This window comes from Crocodylus porosus, unplaced genomic scaffold, assembly GCF_001723895.1.
Source record: "Crocodylus porosus isolate Cpor-Errol unplaced genomic scaffold, CroPor_comp1, whole genome shotgun sequence".
Taxonomy (NCBI): Eukaryota; Metazoa; Chordata; order Crocodylia; family Crocodylidae; genus Crocodylus; species Crocodylus porosus.
Genome location: NW_017728918.1, coordinates 49,806,543 through 49,815,324, shown reverse-complemented (window position 1 = coordinate 49,815,324; position 8,782 = coordinate 49,806,543).

Genomic DNA, 8,782 nt, shown 5'->3' with positions numbered 1-8,782 from the left:
CTCCCTCAGGAATGCAGCCAGCTCGGGTTACCTAAAGAGACAGGGTAAGGGTGTGGTCTCCTCTGCTGAGCCCACCCTACTCAAATGGTCACAGCACAGAGATTTTATCACATTGTCACAGGGCAGAGATTTTGGGGAGAAACCAAGGTGGCTTTCTGCCACAGTTTCCACTTCTGCCTCAGATGCCTTATATTACTTGCAAATTTGGAGCTTTTGTTGTGTACTCTCATTTCTAGGTAATTGCTGAAAATACTGAATAAATCCAAGCCCAATGCAGATCCCACTTTTGACATTTAAAAGTGGCCATTTAAGCCTATTCTTTGCTTCCTGTCTTTTAACCAGCTCTCAGTGCACAAAAGAAACTTCCTTCTAATCCTATGGCAGCTCAGTTTTTTTAAAAAAAGAAAACTTTGGTGTGGGACCTTGTCAAAAGCTTTTTGAAAATCCAAATATATTATGCCAACTGGATCTACCTTATCCATACGCTCATTAATGCTTTCAAAGAACTCCAGCAGGTTGGTAAAATAGGATTTTCCTTTACAAAAACCATACCGACTCTTCCCCACTATATTGTATTGTCCACATGACTGCTGATTTTATTTTTTTTTATGATAGATTCTACCAATTTACCAGGGATGGTAGTGTGTCTCACAGATCTTTAATCACCAGGATCACCTCTGGAGCCCATTTTTGAAGATGATGTTATGCTTGCCAGTCTACTGGAACAGAGGCCATTTGTAAAAACAGGCTACAAGCTATTGCCAATAGTTCTTCACTTTCACCTTTGAGTTTTTCAACTCTGAAGTGAATATCATCTAATCGAGGGAACCTCTTAGTATTTAATTTATCACTTTGATCTAAAACTTCTACTACTGTCACTTCAATGTTATCTGACCCTTGAGACCTGTCTACCTGGAAGGAATGATCTGATGTGAGAATTCCCCCTATATCTTCTTCAGTAAAACTGATGCAAATTTATTTAGCTTCTGTACCATGGCCATGTCATCCCTGATTGCATCTTTTACATCAGACTTATCTAATGGTCCCGCCAATTCCCATGCTAGCTTCCTGCTTTGGTATAATTAAAATATTTTTAATATTAACTTTAGAATCTTTCCCCCCCACCCCGAGAAGCTCCCTGATTTTTTTTGGTTTGCTTTATTTTGATTTTAAATTTGACCTGCCAGAGTTTACAAGCTTTCCTGGTTTTCCTCATTTGGGAACACGTTTCATATTTTGAAGGATGCCTTTTTGCCTTGGATGGCCTGCTTAATTCTGCTTTTAAACCACACTGGACTGCATGGTACCCTTTTTGATTTGTGGCATACACATTTCCTGAACCTCTAATATAGTATTTTTAAACAGCTTCCAATCTGCTTTCAGGCCTTTTACACTGTTGACTGTTCCTATTAAATTATTTCTAACTAACTTCCTCATTTTTACATAATTTCCATTTTTAAATTACACAAGTACTTAAATTATATATTGGTGTGGTGGGTTTTTTTGGTTCTCCCCTCTCGCTAGGATGTCAAATTAGACTTTTATAGTTACTGTGGTGGACACCATCATCCAATCCATCTGCCAACATCCTGAAAAGGGAGACTTCACCAACACAATCATTCTAGAGAACTCTGGCATATCATTAAGGAAGGCAACAACAACCAGGCTACTGGAGCAGATGGCATACAGCTGAAATATACAGATTGGTGGCAAGGAACTGTTATTGACACTCTACAAATGTATTCTATACACTTGGAATAATAAAGAGATCCCTAGGGACCTGATGAATGTCAACAACATGACTATCTTAAAGAATGGTCTGTGTGTAGGAACTATTGCGGTATTACCCTTCTTTCCACAGATGGGAAAATCCTTGCCTGAATCCTTCTGAACTGTCTTCTGCTTCTTTCTGAGAAAGTCCCGCCAGAATCTCAGTATGGTTTCAGACCATCTCACAGGGCAACTGACATGATCTTTATTGCCTTCCAGGTCCAGTAAAAGTGTTGGGAACAAAACCAGGACTAGGATATGGCCTTAATTGTCTTAAGCCTTTGCTTCCATTAGCTGCAAAGCCTTGTCAAAAGTACTGGCCAGATATGGATATCCTGAAAAGCACATCAAGTTCCTGATGCTTTTTCATGGCCAGATGACTATATAACCATTCTATGTAGCAGATCAGAGACAGACCTATTTGTCATCTGAACTGAGGTCAAGCAAGGATATGCCATTGCCCCAACTCAGTTTTCCAGTTTTTTGACAGTCAGCCTGGTCTCATTAAGGAACACCTTCCTTCCACAATTGACAAAGAACACCAAGCAGACAGAGAGCTTTTCAGTCTGGGATGTTTTTGGTCAAAGGCCAAATTATTCAAAACAACCATCTTTGACATTCAATATGCCTATGACTGCAACATCCTTGTGCACACTGAGGAAAACTTCCAGACCATGCTGGATCTTTCAGAAAAGCCTACTGAACTTTGGGCCTCTCCCTCAACATTGACAAGACTAAATTGTTCTATCAGGCTGCCCCAGACTGTGAATGTTACTACCCTCCCCAAATCACCATTGAAGGAAAGACCTTGGGCATAGTTTAGCTCTCCTCCTATCTTGATAACTACTTCTCTCAGAGAATGAACATTGATAAAGAGAATCCAGCACAAGAACTGGTGAGCAAGTACCTCCTTTAGGAAATTGTTCTGGCATGTTTTTGTTGATCGCGCTCTCCAGAAAGACACTAAGAGTCTTGCTGCACAGCAATTTTAGGCAGCTTTTGGAGTGCTCAAACTTTTAAGTGGCTTAGAGCAGTCATTATTTATCTTAAATTTACACCACTCAAGGGCAAGATTATCTGTAATCCACCTACTTTTGCTTCTGTTCTATTAAGGTGTGGCCACTTCCCACAGCTATTCCACCAAAGTTGAAGTACTCCATCATCCCTGGATGTAGTTGCCCCTCCTGAGTCAGGACAACTGAGGATGCTGAGGTTCAATGGGGCTAGGCACAGCACCTCCTGGGCATGTCAGGCAAAGTGAGAACCACAGTTCTGGAGTGTCCAGCAGCCAAAGTGCCTTCTGCCCCCACCACCACTCAGAGCAGCACATTTTGCCTGACAGGAACAGCAAGCCAGTCCTGACCCTAGCTCTTGATCCTGCCCCTGATCCACAAACCTCTAGTGGAAAATCACAGCTGTGCAGATGAATGACAGTCGAGTTGGTTTTTAAGGGGTTCCACTAAACCGAACAACACCTAGGTCGATTAACATTTGTACACCTTTCTGTGTAAGGTATACTAAGGCCCCAAGATCCAGGTCTTCAATGCAGTTATTGTCCACACTTTACTCTATGGATGTGAAACATGGGTGACCTACCATTGTTATCCCAAGATGTGAGATGGAGAGAGATCAACAACAATGACTCTGGAAAATCCTCCACATTAAATGGGAAGATCATTGCACAAACACTAGCACCCTTGATGAAGCCAATGTTACCAGCATTGAGTCAGTGATCCAGAGACCAATTTCAGTGGTCTGGACAGTGTGTACAAATGCCCGATTCTTGACTCTCAAAATACATGCTCAGTTCCTTGCTTAGTAGCCAGAGATACACTAGATGGACATATTAAAGGCATACCTCAAAAAAAAGATGCCGACATCAAGAGCTGGGAGGAGCTGACTGCTAACTGACTCCAGAAGTGCTATTGCATGCCAACCTCTTAATTATTCAGATGAGAGTCATTCCTCCCAGAAATCAGCCCCATAAAAGGATGGTGGGACCTCAACTCTCATTAAGTCTAAGTTTACAGCCCATATCTAATTTAATGTAATATAATTAATTAGTAAATAACTGACAGACTCATTTAACAGTTCAACAAGACTACAGGTTTCTTTCACTGTGGCAGAGCACCTTTGGGGTACTCGCCACATGCCAAGCCCAGCAGGGAAGGCAGCCAAGTGAAGCCCCCCAGATCTCATTCTCAAGTGGGGAGGTGTGTGGCAGAGCACTTTTGGGAGTGCTCACCACTCTCTGAGGAGAGCCTGCTTTGGAGAAGCAGCTGGGGAAAACTTCCTCAGGTACCATTTTAAGTGTGTGGCAGGGCACTGTTGGTACCTGGCACTTTAAGACTGAAGTCAAGCAGCCAGCAGGTGCTTGATTGCAGTGGCCATTTTAGAGCTCTTGCCACTCATGTAAACAAGGCAGTTCACTACTGGCAGCCCAGGCAGCAACATCACCTGGCTGTGAGGCTCCATAAGAACCTGGAGGTAAGGACAGGAGCTATGCGGAATGGTTAGGAGGCTCCTGGTCCTGGGCATAACCTAAAACTGCACCCTGCCAGGAGTGGGTGGCCTGGTGGGGCTCTCAGTTGTGCAGGAGCCCCCAGGAAATGCCAGGCCAGTTACCACCCCAGTGAAAGGCGGGTAGGGGCACCTTAGCCCTAGCCCTCACCTTCGGGTGGGTTGTGTAACACTGGAGGCAGTTGGGGCCAGGCATAGCTGTGGCCAACTGAGCCCTGTGGGGGTGCAAGACCCTGAAGAAATGTAGTTGGGGCCAGGTGTGGCCATAACCATCTGAGCATACCAGGAAGGGAAGCCCCATTGCTCCAAGTGAAGAGGATGGTGTAAAGCCCCAAGGGAAGGGGGAAGAGATGAGTAGCCCCAAATGAGGGGGTAGTGTGGAGGCCTGAGTGAAGGGGGCAGAGATGAGTAGCCCTGATTGAAGATCTAGAGTGAGCACAATGACATGCTGCTTCAGGGGGGGAGTAAGAGTGCCTTTGAGACCCTGGAACACTAGTTGTGGTGTGAGGTACCCCAGCTCCCACATCCAAGGAGGTGGACCTGAGAGAGAGAGTGAGACTAGTGAGAGAGGTTGGAAGTAGAGTATCCCTTCAACTGGTCAGTGCTGGGGCCAGGACCAGGAAGATCAAAAGGGCCAGGGGCCCACTGTGAGGGACACCCAGAGCAGAGGACCTGGGGTCCCACCTAGCCTAGGAGGTGAGGCCAGGGCCTGTGTGGTTGAAGGTCCTAGGGAGACCATGCTTGAGAGAGGAGATAGCTATAGGAAGCTCGGCAGCCTGAATGATGGCAGAGTAGGCCACCTGAGTGGAGGGATCAAAGGCGTGTCCTCAAAGGAGGATTCTGGAGCTGAGTGTGGGGCTGGCATGACTAACAACTGGATGCCACCTGCAAGGCATGGGCTGTGGTATAGGGGAGGTTCAGAGCCACAGAAAGTGCCCCCAGGCATCGGGGCATAAAATGGGCAGCCTCCCACCTTAATTAACAACTATTAATTAATTAAGAACAACGTGTGGCAGATGAGTCAGGTGGAAGGCATACCCAAAGGCAAGTGGGGAACCTAGCACTGTGGCCAGGAGGGGAGCCCCACTTTGCCACACTCACCAAGTGCTGGGATTAGGTTCCTGTAAGTTCCTGTGGTTGGCAAAACCATGGTTGGCAAGACAAAAGGCTTATGGGGAAAAATGGCAGGTGGCAGGATGATGCACAGCCATGGAAAACAGTGGCTACTCAAAACGGTGTAACATGCTAGCCAACATGGTATATAAATATGGATACTCAAAAGCATGGTTGGCAAAACTGTGGATGGCCAGAGAAACCTATATATTATAAAGACAACAGCTATTAATAGACAACAATAAACAACAGAATTTCACCTAGCAAAGGTAGGGAAAAGAACAACAAAAGCAAGAAGAGTGAGACAGAGAACAAACTCTTTTCTCTCCCTACTTGCAATGATGTTGCAGGCACTGAATGCTCTCCAGAGTCTCTATCAACTTGCAACAACTACCAGTTCCCAATTCACCAACACAACAGAGTTATTTCTCCCCCAGACCCTCACTCCACACACAAGCAATAACACATTCACCAACAGAGATATTGGTGCCCCAGACCTCACTCACTCACTCATTCACTCACTCATTCAAACCACATCAACCATGGGCCCTGGTGCAGTCCCAGGCACACTTGCACCACACAGAAAAACTAACAACTCCTAGCTCATGCCACTCTCACTCATTCACTCTTATCCTGGCTCCAGCTCTGGCCCTTCCCCAGCCTTGAGTGCAAGCCCTTCTGATAGCCTTCGATCTCACCACCTCTGTCAATCATCCTTTGAACCAACCTTCCTCACAGAGGTGCTGTCAAATCATCAAACAACCATCAGCTCAATCAATTCAGTGATCACCTCAGGAAAGCTACCAGTGACTCACTGGCATTTTCATGCAAAAGCAAGTTACACAACTTTAACCCAACTGGGCATGCTCAGAAATAAAATTGCGTCATTACCTCGTATCAGTTCAAAGGTTCACAGTCTCTAAAACATTCTGACCAACTGAGCATGTGCACTGCTTATGCAAGCTGCCAAACTCTACACAAACTAATTAACTCTGCGTAGAAATGCTAGACAAGCCAGGGGATGCTCCATCTTGTGGCCTACAATGCCACAGCCTCAACTAAGTAGCATCTTACTTTGAGGTAATGCATCTCACCCTTGAAGTAGAGAAGAGAAAGCAGAGGAGGGAAAAAAAACCCCTCCAACTTCTACAGACTGCTCTGTGCCTCAAGGATGAGATTGTTAAGTCAACTCAAACCCCATCAATGAGCCATGGTAAGGATCATCCTTGAATCAAAGGATTGCTGCTGCCTGCTGCTGCCGGTAACTGTTGTGGAGTGGCTCACCTACATGTACCTCTGGAACCAGATCCTATGTGCCACTCAGGATTAAATCTAGAATCACTTCTCTTATTGTGGGTTCCAAGACACGTTGTTCTAGAAAGCAGTCATTTATATAGATCCAGAATTGTTATCTCCGCATCTTACCCCAATGAGCTGTTTACCCAGTCTGTATGAGGCTAGTTGAAAGTTCCCGTTATTATTGCCTGTCCCGTTTTTGCAGTTTTTCTAAACTCAATAAGCATTTTGTAACCATTTTCACCCTCCTGATCAGGTACCTGGTAGTACAATCCTATTACTATATTCCTTTTACTCAAATACAGAATTTCTACCCACAGGGATTCTATCTACAGTAGTTTTCCTTTCAGATAAGATTTTTACAGTTACTGAAAATGTTAACTGCCTGTGCACAGTTGCAGAGGGAGCCAGAACTTTCCTGTGATGCCAACTGCTCTTACTGCTCCTGAAGTAGAAATCCATAAAGCAACATCTGCTACATCCTGGAAAATCATCTAATAATTCTAATTACGAGATCTGTTGTGTGATGAGGAGAATTCGTGCTATTTAAGTGACTTTGAGACAGCACTTTGGTCTTTTATGAAATTATTCATTTAGTTTAGCACTTTTTCCCCAAAACTAAAAGTTGATTTCTGGAGTTTGTCTTTTGGTGTACTAGATTATTTTCCCCATCTGCAGCTGTAACTCAAGTTAACTTGGTAATGTAGTACTGACCATTTTTATGATTGTTCAGCTCTTTTCTTTTTTCTCCTGGATTAGATTTTTCCCTTGTCTCCCTCCTCCTGCCTTTCAAAATTAATAATGAGCTATATAAACAACATTTCATAGTTTGCTGATAGCAGAATATGTTCTTAAATGAATAACTGTATTTGACACAATATTCTCCATAGAACATGACTTTCATATCTTTAAGTTCTAGGTTCCCACTATTCAGCATGAGTCTTACTGAATGAACCCTGATGCAGTATATGAAATACAGGAAAATAGAGCAAGAAAAAGACACTAAACCTTAAAGTATGGCTCAGCAGATCTGCTTCCTGCTTTTCCTTGCTTTCCACACAAGGTGCTATAATACCTTTTGATTCAGATCAATTCTGAAGAGCAACACAGTTCTGAAAAGGTGAATAATAGCTGTAAACTTCTGGTGTCCTGTGCAACCACACTGGTTTCAAGTTATGCCCTCAACTACAGCTGTGCTTTGCCACTGAAGGCAATAGGGTTATAAATGTAACTGAGGTCATATGTGGGGAAACACTGTGGTAACTGAAGCAAACACTTAGGTCACAAACAAGCACTTATTTCTACCACTGAAAGTTTCTCAGACCTTTCCAGAAGAGGGAGTGTACATGTAGTCAACTGCAGCTGCATCCTCTCCCTATTCTTCATGCCTCCATTAGACTAGGACCGAAGTGTGGGGAGTGAGTGTGTTGGGCAAAGAGCTGCTGCACCTCTGCTTTGCTCCTGTCACTGGGAGCCGAGCCAGGGAGCAGCACAGAAAATCTTCCCCGCTCCCTCCTTAGACAGGGGAGAAAGAAACATGCCCCTCACCACTCAGACTTCAGATCCCAGTTCAGGGAGAGAGAAAGGGCTTTGCCCAGCTGCTGCAGTCCCCTCCTGGACTGGTCTGGAGGGGTCTCAAACAGTAGGGGAATACTCCCCAACTGGGTAGTTCTTGATCTAATTGCCTGCTTCTTCATACCCTTCTGTCTCTCACAAGGGAGATCTTTGTCCTGGCAGCGGCATATTTCCCCTGGAAGAAACTCAATGAATGCTTTCCCAAAATAGGAAGGAAACAAGATTACTTATAAACAATGTCTATTAAATTTAAAAATTACTGCAGAACTGTGTTCCCGGAATTCACAATACAGTTTTACACAGCTATTTTTCAGAGTAAATCTGGCCTTTAGACCATCTTGTGCCACTTCACTGAACCAATAAATACAACCTCCAAGAAGTTTTACATGAAATTAGGAGGGGTTTTTTTCCTTGCAATATTAGAAGATCAAATGCACCAGAAAATTTCTACATGTAGCAAGAAACTCTCTGTGCTTTGGAAGAAGGCCACAAATACAAAATTAAATGG